The 12,177-nt window shown below is 33.5% G+C and overlaps 1 pseudogene; it reads right to left on the bottom strand.

Moving 5' to 3' along the window:
* Positions 1–757: 757 nt before the first annotated feature.
* On the bottom strand, positions 758–889 carry LOC117175759 (annotated as a pseudogene).
* Positions 890–12,177: the final 11,288 nt, after the last annotated feature.

Here is a 12,177-nt window from a genome sequence, read left to right as displayed (position 1 = left end):
TTTTTTAATTGATGAATTTTCTCATTATACTTATTTATAATTATAACTTATATACTGATATACAATTTTCTAGTTGAATTAAAAAATGTTGTTTTTTTTTTGCGTATCTCATTCCATTTACGAGAAACGTTCTATTAATTCCAATTTTAAGCATTAAAAAAAACGTTAGATATCTGAAGACATCGAAACCCGTAGATTCCGAATTATTATGTTTTAGGCTGTTAACTATGAAATTAAAAAACTCTACTTCTAAATTTTAATCCAAAATCTTAACAAAGGACCCTTGAGTGTCGGCTACTCTCTTGAGATAGCCTCTCTGCTTGTCATTTATGATCGTAATCTTATTTCAATTTCGGAAAGGTTATTTTAAAGCCTTCAGGCCATTTAAACGAGCTTCCTGGACCTTTAAAAATATGTACCTGAGTGCATGCGGAGAATTTCTCTGAGCTTCTTTGACCTAAAGAATTTTTGGTATATACTCAAAGATTCTTTTCGGTAGGGTTAAATTAATCTTTGAATACCAAACAAACAGTAATTTTTTCAAAATGTGTAATTGTGCATAATTTTAAAAATTCCCTTAAGATCATTCAGATTCTTTTATGTAAAATTTTCAATCAAAGCATCTCAAATTCACCTAGCCAGTTTGCGAACTAGAATATAGACCATATACGGGAAATTATCCACACTGATCTTCTTTACCTCAGGTAATAGGTGGCGCTGGAGAAAATCGTTCGAACTTAAATGCATGGGATCGCCTATCTCCCACCTCATCTCTGATCCACATTAGGGATAAATGCAAGGTTCAGCTCTCATCGGTAGTGCAATGGAAGAACCTCGCTCAGGAGGAACCGCCTTGTCGGACAGGGTAGCCTCTACGCCAGGTAAGTATGCTACTCGCCGCCTCGGCTCCTCTCTTAAGCACTCAAACCTTCATTTCAATTGAGAGAAAGGCAAGTCGCTGCGCTCCCTGGCGCTCTGTGGCCGAATCACGGCTCAAGGCGGAAAGATTTAAATCTTTAAATAATAAATTAAATCTTTTTGTGTCAAATCTTTTACCCATGAATCATAATTTATCATTTATACCATCATGAGTGTTAGACACATGAATATATGATCTTATTTATTAAAGCGAGGATAAAATAATTATCTGTTTAACATGATAAATAATAATAAATAACGTACGATATCAGAATTTGACTGAGTTTCCATAAAAGTTTGGATCTAGTTAGTGTTTTTCTTCAGCAATTGATAGTTTCAATTTCTTTATATTATGTTTTGAAGAAGATTCACAACTTTTTTTACAACTTCTGGTTATTTTAATCATTTTCACCGGAAATAGTTATTTTTAATCAAAAATCATTAGACTTCAAAGAAGATAAAAAATTGTTGTGCAATTCGAGGTAAGAGTAACGGTTTTTACTGAAAATGTTGATAAGGATTTCAAAAAAGATTAAAATTTTTAGGACATTTTAAGGTTATGTTAACATAAATTGTAATTCGGGCTATTAATTGACAAAATTGTTTGTTTTTTTTTTCATTTTAATTTTTCTTCATTACTTTTTTTCAGCGTAGGCTTTAACCAAATTACTTTAAATGTGTAGAAATAATTTAAAAATTTCAAAAAATGCCTTATAATTTCGTACGGATTGTTGTGGAAAACAAAACATTCTGTCCTTATATCGACTGAAAAAGCTACATCATACGTTCAAATTAAGACTTTAAGTATTGTGATTGCAAGATAACTTCGCACTTTATTTATACGTGCTTCAAAAAAAAAAGTTAATAGCTTATCAGCCAAATTTTTTAGACGATAATTGGACTAGATAGATCTAGAAAGCCAGGTGTCCAAACGAAATTCAGGGCATTTTTCAATATTTTACTAGTATTTGTTAAACTTCAAAATATCGTGAGTTTAAACTAACCTAAGTGCGGCAAAGTATATAATATATTGGAGGAAAAATGTCAAAATTGCGTTTCATCAAAACTCCATTATTTCTCGGTACTCACATTTTTTTATTTTTATTTTTCTTTCTTACTTTTTCCAAAGTAGTTTTTAGCCAAATTATTATGAATGTTTTGAAATAAATTTAAAATATCAAAAAATGCCCCAAAATGTCTTTTGGAGACGTCAAATTATAAATTTAAATATTTTTATAGAACTTCCCACGAAGCAAAGCATTGGAGAACGTCCTTACATCTTTACGATGTTGCGATTACGACGTATGTCCGTATCGTAAACTTATCTTTAAATATCTCTAACATATTTTAATGAGAGAGAGATGATTCTTAGTTACTTAGAACTCAGTGCACGTGCACTTAATGTGTTTCAATATATTATTCTATGATCTTCGATGAAAAAATATGTTTTTGTTTACATTAATAGAATTTCATTATTAAAAAACGTATTAATACCTTCATAAATGTTTATTTGTGTTCTGAAAAAAAATATTAATATTCTTCAATTTTAATTACAAAACTGCGTTGCTTCTTTTTAAATAAATTTCATTTAGAAAGATAACACGACAGTACAATCCTTTCTTCCCGTTATTAGTTATAAAACTAACTATTCTATTATTTTATTTAAGGAATTTAACCCTTAAAGGTCCCCTTACTTTGGTATAACGCTGAGATCCTCATGGAGTCGTTGAAGACCCCAGCCATAATTTTTTATTGCGTAGAAGCTTTTTAATATTTTGGCGTGAAATTTTGTTGAGCACTTCTTAAAGTATCTTGTTATAAAGATAATTTTACTTGTTAAATGATTTTTTTAATTTTAAGACATTGAACAAAAGATTAAAAACTGAAGAAGAACGAACTTCGTAAATTTCAATATAAAGTATCAGAGCACTAACGACCCCATGGGGACCTTCAAGGGTTAATGTAATAGTTTTCTACAGAACGTCGAAGTAACATTCGGACGGCAAATAAAGATAATAAAGTTAATAATAATAATATAGACAATAATAAAGATCGTCTGTGATCCGTTATTAGTGCTAGAACATGAACGCTAGAAATATAGTGCTAGAACTGTTAAGTAACAGATATCAATTTTTGTTCTTGATTTATGCTAAAACACATTTGCAAAAGGATTCTAGAACTTCGATATACAATATTACCGCACAGTTCTAGAACAAGCTTTGATCAAATGTTACAGAACGTCTGTGATTGGTCAGTTCTAAAACAATTACGTATTAACTGTTCTGGAACAGTTGTTAATCTTTGTTCCTGAATTGTTCTAGAACACACTTGTAACATGGTTCTAGAACTTTGATATAACACTGTTACAGCACAGTTCTAGAACAAACTTGAAACAAATGTTACAGATCGTCTGTGATTGGTCAGTTCGAGAACAATTACGTAACAAGTGTTCTGGAGCAGTTATTAATCTTTGTTTCTAATTCATTCTAGAACACAGCTGTAACAGAGTTCTAGAAATTCAATATAACACTATGAGGGCACAGTTCTAGAATAAACTTACAACAAATATTATAGAACGCCTGTGATCAGTTTGTTGTAGAACAATTCCATAGCAACTGTTACAGAACAGTGCTGTCACATAGTTCGAGAACAGGTCTGTCACAATTTTGACGCAGTGTTCTAGAACGCTGTTGCCTTTTTGTTCTAGAACAGTTCTGTCACCATCTTGTAACAACTGTTATAGAACACAGTTCCTTTTTTGGATGTGGAACAGTTACAGAACGTGTTTGCTGGGAAGCGTATGATCATAACTGCTTCTAAAATATTAACATAGAAAATTTGCCCATTGTTGGGACGGTTGTGACCCTAAGTGGACCATGCGAGAAGAATTTTCAGCAAGAAAATGATATAGAATATCTGGACCAGTACCAGGAGTTTTGTTTTGAGAAGATATGTGTTATAGATCTTTAGCATAGTTGAAATTTTATGGAGAGTGTTTGAAAACTATTACTATGTGTTTTCTTTTTTAAAGTTATAACTTCTATCAAAAACCGAGTCTTTTTGTAAGGTAGACCCAAAGATATATCTATGATGTGTATATGAATATGAAGGTTAGCTTCGAGGTTATGTACTTATTGTATTGGCAATGTTTCTTCAGAAATTCGGTATATAATTATCCATAAATTGCAATGTAAAATATAAAATTGATAAATGATTATATTACTTACCTTCCAGACTTTTCAATCACACTAATTTAATAAATAAAACGTTTGTATTAGAACGACTTGAACTATGTGTCCAAACCTCTCAAACCGAATTGTTGTTTATCTTTTTCAATAAAATTTTACATTTAAAACTTCCCGTCATTAGGAAGATTTTCCGACTTTAGAAAATCGAGGTGTGAACGGATTTCTAATCTGCTGGCTGTTGATTGACCAACAAGCAAGAGGTGTGAAAAAGTCTTCAGTGTTGTTCGTTGCTGCCAGGCCGCACAGTCGCCATCACTGTTCTCGCCATCGCTATTTTTGTCAAATGTCCACGTTTTGAGACCACCTGAATCCGAAAAACAGGTTTTTACGAATGTGTCTAATTACGAATATGTACTATTTTAAATTGAAAGTCAAGTTCATTAGACAGCCATTTTGTACACAAATTCAAAAAGTGAGCGTATTTTGAAAATTTTTGAGACCACTTTTTTCAAAATTCAATAAGACAGCCACACAAAAAAAGTGTGCGGATCTGGTAACAAGACACACGTATTCCTATGGATTTTGGGGCGCTGAATTCAAATTCGGTATCAAAAATCACCCATCACGTCATGGTTGAGCCATAACCTCAAAAAATGACGAAAAATCATGCATAGACCTGACCTTACCTAACCTGAATTAACAGAAATTTATTGAACTACACGTAAAGCTCTGGAAGCATATTTTCCCAGTATCAAATGTGTGCTACATCGAATGGGTCAACTCGAGCCTAACCTAACTTAACTTGACGTAACACAATTAAACTCATTGTGTTGTCCCATTTTGTTTGAGGTGCCGTTTCATTCAGCTTCGGCTGAACCTACATAGAGGTTTAACCTATCCTAACCTAACAAAACATGACCTAACCTAACCTAGCCGAATTTCTTCGAATTCTTACGAAGAAAAAAGGACACGTTATAAGCAGGCAGAAAATAGACTGAAGTAGGTCTATAAATCAATTTAATTACGATAAAAATCAAGATAAAATGTAAACACGAAAGATAGTATAAATATATCCCTTAAGTCTAAGAAAAGCAGCATGAAAAAAATTTTGAATAAAACTCTTATTCATTTTCATGTTTAAGTTACAGTTCTACATTTTAATTGATACAAATATTGTCAGGATAATTGAAATGGGGCCAATTCTACTTGTAGTTCTAAATTTCTTCAAATGAGTAATGTGCGCCTAAATTTTTAACCACCTGTAGTACAATGAAATGAATTTTATTGTGTTACAACGGGAACACTAAAGTTAAGTTGTGTTGCGTTAAGCAAAATTTCGTTAGGTTCTGCTAAGTTAGATTCATTTGTAGGTTAAGATCGAGTAAACCTATTAAATATAGCACACATTTAAGACTGAGAACCGTACGCTTACATAGCTACACGTGTGGTTGAATTTCATTCGGCTAGTTTAGGTTAGGTCAGGTTTTGTTAGGTTAGGATAGGTTAAACCTCTATGTAGGTTAAGCCGAAGCTGAATGAAACGGCACCGCAAACACAACGGGACAACACAATGAGTTTAATTGTGGTACGTGAAGTTAAGTTAGGTTAGGTTAGGTTTTTTTAAGTCAGGATAGGTTTGACCTCTTTGCAGGTTAAGCCCAAGCTGATTCAAACGGTGCCGCAAACACAACGGGACAAAACAATCAGCTTAATTGTGCTTCGTGAGGTTAGGTTAGGCTAGGTTAGATTTATTTCTAGGTTAGGCTCGAGTTGACCCATTCAATGTAGCACACATTTGCTACTGGGAAACTATGCTTCCAGAGCTTTACGTGTAGTTCAATAAATTTCTGTTAATTCAGGTTAGGTGTGGTCAGGTTCTGTTGCGTAAAGTTACGTTAAATATCAGGCAAGGGTTGATCCTTCACAGTTGTCGACATGTTTTTGAAGTGAAAATTTGCATCACTGGCATTATTTTGAAATTTATTTGCCTCAGTGCATGATTTTTCATCATTTTTTGAGGTTATGGCTCAACCATGACGTGATGGGTGATTTTTGATACCGAATTTGTATTCAGCGCCCCAAAATCCATAGGAATACGTATGTCTTGTTACCAGATCCGCACACTTTTTTTGTGTGGCTATGTAATTTTCTGTACAGATATTCATATATTCCACACAGATATTCATATATATATATATATATTTAAAAAAATTGTCATAAGCACAACCGCAGGATTTCGCAGGAGCGGGTGCTAACCTGAAAAATTGCACCCGCTCCCAGCGAAATCGCGGTAAAATTTCAGCCTCAAACACGTCTCACAACCATGAGATAGGTGGTTACACTCTGTAACGGAATCAATACGACGACCCGGCAAAAGTTTCGTGCGCCTTGAGAACACGGAGTGATCCAAGGACTACCGCCTTCTGCATTTTTCCCGCGAGTGTTTTAGCATATTGTTGACACGCAGGGATGCTTTTCAGGCTATTAACGAGTGAAAGCTTGGCACCTCCAAGAGCGCCGATGATAAGGACGATTAGTTTAACAGAATATTCCGGGTACAATCGTTGCAACTCCCTTATAAGGTCTCTATACCTCTCTTTCTTTTCATTCTTCTTGGCTATGATGTTTTTGTCAGCTGGTGCCGAAAATTCGATAACGAACATGGTTCGCTTCTCGAAGTCAAGAAGAACCATGTCTGCCTCGAGTGTGCAACAGAAACAATTGTCGAGAATATTAAGTTCCAGTATATGCAGCACTTTCCATTCTCGACAATTGATTCGATTTCCCTAGGAGCATTTAGAGGAGCGATATTAAGGTTAATGCCTTAAGAGTGACAGAGATAGTAATAAAGCACTCTTTCTGGCGCATTGTGCCTTTGGATGCGGGTCGTTCCCGCATGAGTTGGACAACTAGATAGTATGTGAGCTAAATGCTCGGGATGTGCATGGCACGCCCTGCAGCTATCATCGGGAATGTCTCTACTCAAAATGTGGCGACGGTACGTTAAGGTGGAAATGACACCATCTTGGCATGTCAAAATGAACCCTCGGTACCAGACTTCAATCCAGGTCTTCAATATATACAAGAAAGCAAAGGTGAACTTTTTTAAGGTAAGTGATACTTTTATTAAGAATTCAGTGATTGCAGTTTATCCACACTGTGAAATTTCTTCGACCGTTAATATCATTAATGAGAGAATGTGTTTCATTCTGGTCATACGGTCCAATTTTTTTGTACATCTATCAATAAGACCTTTTATTAGACCAATTTTTTGAGAAAATAAATGATGAGAATTATAATTCAAATAAAGTCCTGACCAAGACGCTTTTTTATACCAATTTGCTATTAAAGTCTTAATGAATTCATTTATTTTATCAGTAGGAACAATTGCTAGGATATCGTCTACGTATCTTTTATAAAGAATAGGTGTACAAGTTAAACTACCCAGAGCCCTTCTCTCTAAATCTTCCATTACTAAATTTGATACAATAGGGCATAATGGGGAGCCCATAGGACAACCTGAAACTTGTTTAAAAAAATTATTATCAAAAGAAAAAACTGTGATTTAATACTGTCCTAGTGGCAATAATAAATTCATTTTTGGAGATTTTTGTTAAATTATGGTTTAAATTTAATTTTTCTTCTATGCGATCTAATTCAAGGTCCATTGGAATATTATCAAACATTGATACTACATCCAATGAAACCACAGAATGTGAATCCGGAACTTTAAAATTTTTCAGTTCTTTTAATTCCCAACTATTCTTTACAAAAGCTTGAGTTTTGCCAGAAATTGGTTTTAAACAATTTGCAATATATTTTGATAAATTATAAGTTGGTGAACCTATAGCGGAAACAATCAAACGCCATTTTAAATCTGTTTTGTGCACTTTTAGTAAAGCATATGCTTTAGAAACAACACTGTTATTTCTTTTTAATTTGTGAGCCGTGTACTCATTTATAAACCTTTTCTTTTCCCTCCTAATGGCAATATCATTAGATTTTTGCTCCAAAGTTGGAACAAGACTAGTTCTTATGTTTTTGTATAAAATGTCATTTTTTAATAGATTGTCAACTGTTGTTATGTAATCATTTCGATTTGCAGCTACAATTATATTACCCTTACCTGCGTTCAGTGCTATTAAGTCCTTATGTTCATTTTGAAACTTTTCTAAAGGTTCATCAATTTTATTTATATTATTAAATTAATTTTTAAAATTGTGATTTGTGATTTTCTGAGTTGTTGTTTTTCTAATATTCAATTTTATTTCCTCATCTTTTACATTTTTGATGCAATTTTCCACATTAGCAATTATGTTATTTGTCGGAATTTTATTAACATTGAAAGGAATACCATATTTATTACCTAAAGCCAAAGTTTCAGCAATTTCATTTGGGATTTGTATATTTGATAAATTTTTAAAGCACTTTTTTAAATGAAACTCTGTACAGAACATCCTACGGACGTCCTGAGGATGTTATCAAGGACGTCCTGAGGACAACCTACGGACGTCCTCAGAATGTTATAAAGGATCACGATGTGCCTAAACGAACTTTAAATGGGGATGACAAGATTATTGTATTGGTTTTGTGTAAAATCTGACACGGTCGATTTTCATCAAATCTCCACGTTTTGAAACTCCCTGAGTCAGAAAAAACTATTTTTATGAAGGTGTCTGTCTATGGTCTGTGGTCTGCAGTAATCTTTAGGCACGATAACTTTGGAAAGATTGATCAGATTGTATTCTGCGCTGGCACACTGTTTCAGTACCTAAAAAGAAAGAACGAGTTCGTTAACCAGCCATTTTGTATAAAAAATAAATGAGCACATTTGCAATATTTTCGAAACCATGTATTTTACAGATTTGGAAATTCTATTTACGATTGTCCATAATACTTTGAAATACCAACAATTTATTCATATGACTTTTTTCAACAAAATCAAAATTGTCAGAGTTATAGAATTTTCAAAATCCTAAAAGGCAAACGAAAATTAACATTTTAAGCCAAACAACGCATGATATGAAAAAAAGTCAGGAGTAAATAAATGTTTCTTTCGGGGAGCCTTACAATGTTATCATAACAACTTTTTTAACATAACAACTTTTGAAAAATCTATTTATGGTTTTCCGTAGTACTCAGAAACACGAACAATTTATGTCCACGACTCTTTTCGATAAAAACACAATTTTCAAAGTTATAGCATTTTCAAATCCCCAAAAAACAAACGATAATTAACATTTTAAGCCAAGCAACGCACGATATGAAAATAGTCGGTAGAAAAAAATGCTGCTTTTTTAAAGCCCTACAATATTATTCTGTTTCGATATTCAATTTAATACTCTTAACGCATTATACTCACAATTTCGTAGGACATACACTGCCCTGCAAAAGCTTGGACTCACTTAGAAAAATTGTTTTTTTTTTTGTATTGACCGCTTTAATTATACCGGAGCTAAAAAACTGTCTCGTTAAAAGGTTGATTGTTTTCGAAATTCTGTTTAAAATAAGCCCAGGGTGAAGCCAGTTTGTCTAGTCTTTGAGTAGATATTGCAAAAATAGTGTAAATTTCAATGTTTTCTTAAATTTTCAATAACTTCCGAGATAGTCAACGTTTTTCAATGTTCTTGGGCTCATTTTGAAGGTTTTTTTTCACCGTATCACAACAGCTTACGAGTATGAACCGTAAAAAAGTTCTTTTCGAACTGCAAACTTGTAGTTGTAATGAGAAAGTTGAATAAATTTGAAAACATCTTATCTGTAGGTAAATCAGAATAAAAGTTAAATAAATGTATATTTTGGGGAAATTACATTAAAAATTCTTGATTATATGTTTCATTTATTTTCCAAAATATTTTTGTTACTAAAAATAATATTTCAATTTTTCCAACTTTTTTGTTTCAACTTCAAGTTCTTGCAATTCGAAAAAAACTTTTTTACAATTCATACTCGTAAGCTGTTGTGCTAAGGTGAAAAAACTTGAAAATGAGCCCAAGAACATTGAAAAACGTTGACTATTTCGGAAGTTATTGAAAATTTAAGAAAAAAATGAAATTTACGCTATTTTTGTCATATTTACTTAAAAGCTAGACAAATTGGCTTCAACCTGGGCTTATTTTAGACAGAATCTCGAAAACAATCAACCTTTTAAAGAGACATTTTTTTAGCTCCGGTATAATTAAAGCGATAAATACAAAAATACGATTTTTCTAAGTGAGTCCAAACTTTTGCAGGGCAGTGTATAAAGACGTGTTTAGGGCGTCCGTTTGATGTCCTGGTGCCCACAGGGAGGTCTTTCACCTTTTTAGTGTGAAAAAATAGTCGTCCCTTATAAGTCTTTTTGGGGCGCCTTAGAACCAGCCCTGCGGACATCTTAGGAACAACTTTAGGCCAGACATAGAACGTCTTTAGGACGTCCTAAAGTTGTGTTTATAAGGACCCTGGGACTTAGACACCAATGTCCAAGAATGTCCCAGGACATTTAGAGACGTCCGAAGGACGTCTTTAGGATGTTCCGGTGCCCACTGGGAAGGTGTGGATGGATGTAAATTCATAAGAGGTAGTTGTAAGAAAATTCTGTAAAAAATGGAAGTGTAAGCAAGTCAATTTTTTCAGGCATACAGGCCGCAAAATAAACGTTTATCTATCTATCTTTATCTACTACCACATATTTTTCCGAGATAAATATACGCAAAAAACGTATTTTAACAATATAAATAAATAAAATTTTTATTTTCTCTATGCATTTGAATAATTTTCGGCTTAAAAGTACAACCAGCGCCGCCGCTCGGCCATGACCAAAACTCACGCCCCATTTATTCTACAGGACTTTTTAGGAGAGCCACACCCTTGGCAATTTGCCAATAGTGGTATCAGAACACAAGCGGATCATCGTACAGCCATTTGAATTACTCATTTCCTCTTTGGAACCTTCCCCCATCGTTACGATCCGAAAGAGGCCGGTCGTGCCCGAGCATGTACGAAGCCGAAAAGAGTCAGTTGGCGCAAAATTTCAAGTGCCTAAATTTAAAGTATGATGCCATTTGCACGGATAATACCTTAATTTAGAAAGAACAATATTGCTTTTTTCCTTATTTTCGTAATGATTGATTCATGCTAATTAGATATATTCTTTACAATGATTATAAATGAATTTCATCATATTTTTATAATTAATGTAGAAAAAACTGCTGAAAAAATCAGAGAGAAAAAGTCAAATACAAAACACAAATACAAAAAATCAAATTGTCAACGACAACTTTCAGACTAGTGTTTCATTATATTACTGTTACAAAAGTTTCTGCTCAAACAAACATTGTAATAAAGTAACTTTTCGTAATTTTACTGATTTCCTCATCAGACTACAATTAAAAATAATAAAATTATTTTAGGAATTAATGAAACCCAAAAATAACGGGTAATACCTTAATTTAGAAAGAAAAATATTGCTTTTTTCTTTATGTTTGTAATGATTGATTCATGCTAATTAGATATATTCTTTACAATGATTAGAAATGAATTTCATTAAATCTTTATAACTAATGTAGAAAAAACTACTGAAAAAATCAGAGGGCAATCAGTCAATCAATTCTACGCTTATTATTTTTACAATAATTCAGTACTAAATTGCTTAATATTGCCACTTAATGCAAGAGGCAACGACGACATCCCGGCTAGAGTATTACTGGGCAGTCTGATAAGTCCCCGAAAAATGAAACACGGAGACGTTTTTTTGGCCAAAGTCGGTTTTATTTTTCAACATACTCTCCTTTTAGGCCGATACAGCGAGTCCAACGATTTTCTAACTTATTGATACCGTCCGGAAAGTACTCGATCGGAAGGTCTCCAAAATACGCCTCAGTTTCAGCTATGAGCTAAAAATTTGAGTAAAAACGCTTACCGGTGAACCATCTCTTCAGGTGAGGGAACAAGTAATAGTCGCTGAGGGCCAGGTCTGGTAAATACGGTAGCTGAGGAACCAATTCGAAACCGATTTCATGCAATTTTGCTTGTGCAACTAAGCATGAATGAACAGGCGCATTGTCGTGATGATAAAGCGGTTTTTTCTTCT

The sequence above is a fragment of the Belonocnema kinseyi genome, chromosome 6 (genome assembly GCF_010883055.1).
Source record: "Belonocnema kinseyi isolate 2016_QV_RU_SX_M_011 chromosome 6, B_treatae_v1, whole genome shotgun sequence".
Lineage (NCBI taxonomy): Eukaryota > Metazoa > Arthropoda > Insecta > Hymenoptera > Cynipidae > Belonocnema > Belonocnema kinseyi.
The sequence above is the reverse complement of the archived record's forward strand: the minus strand, read 5'-3'. Positions and strand labels throughout refer to the sequence as shown.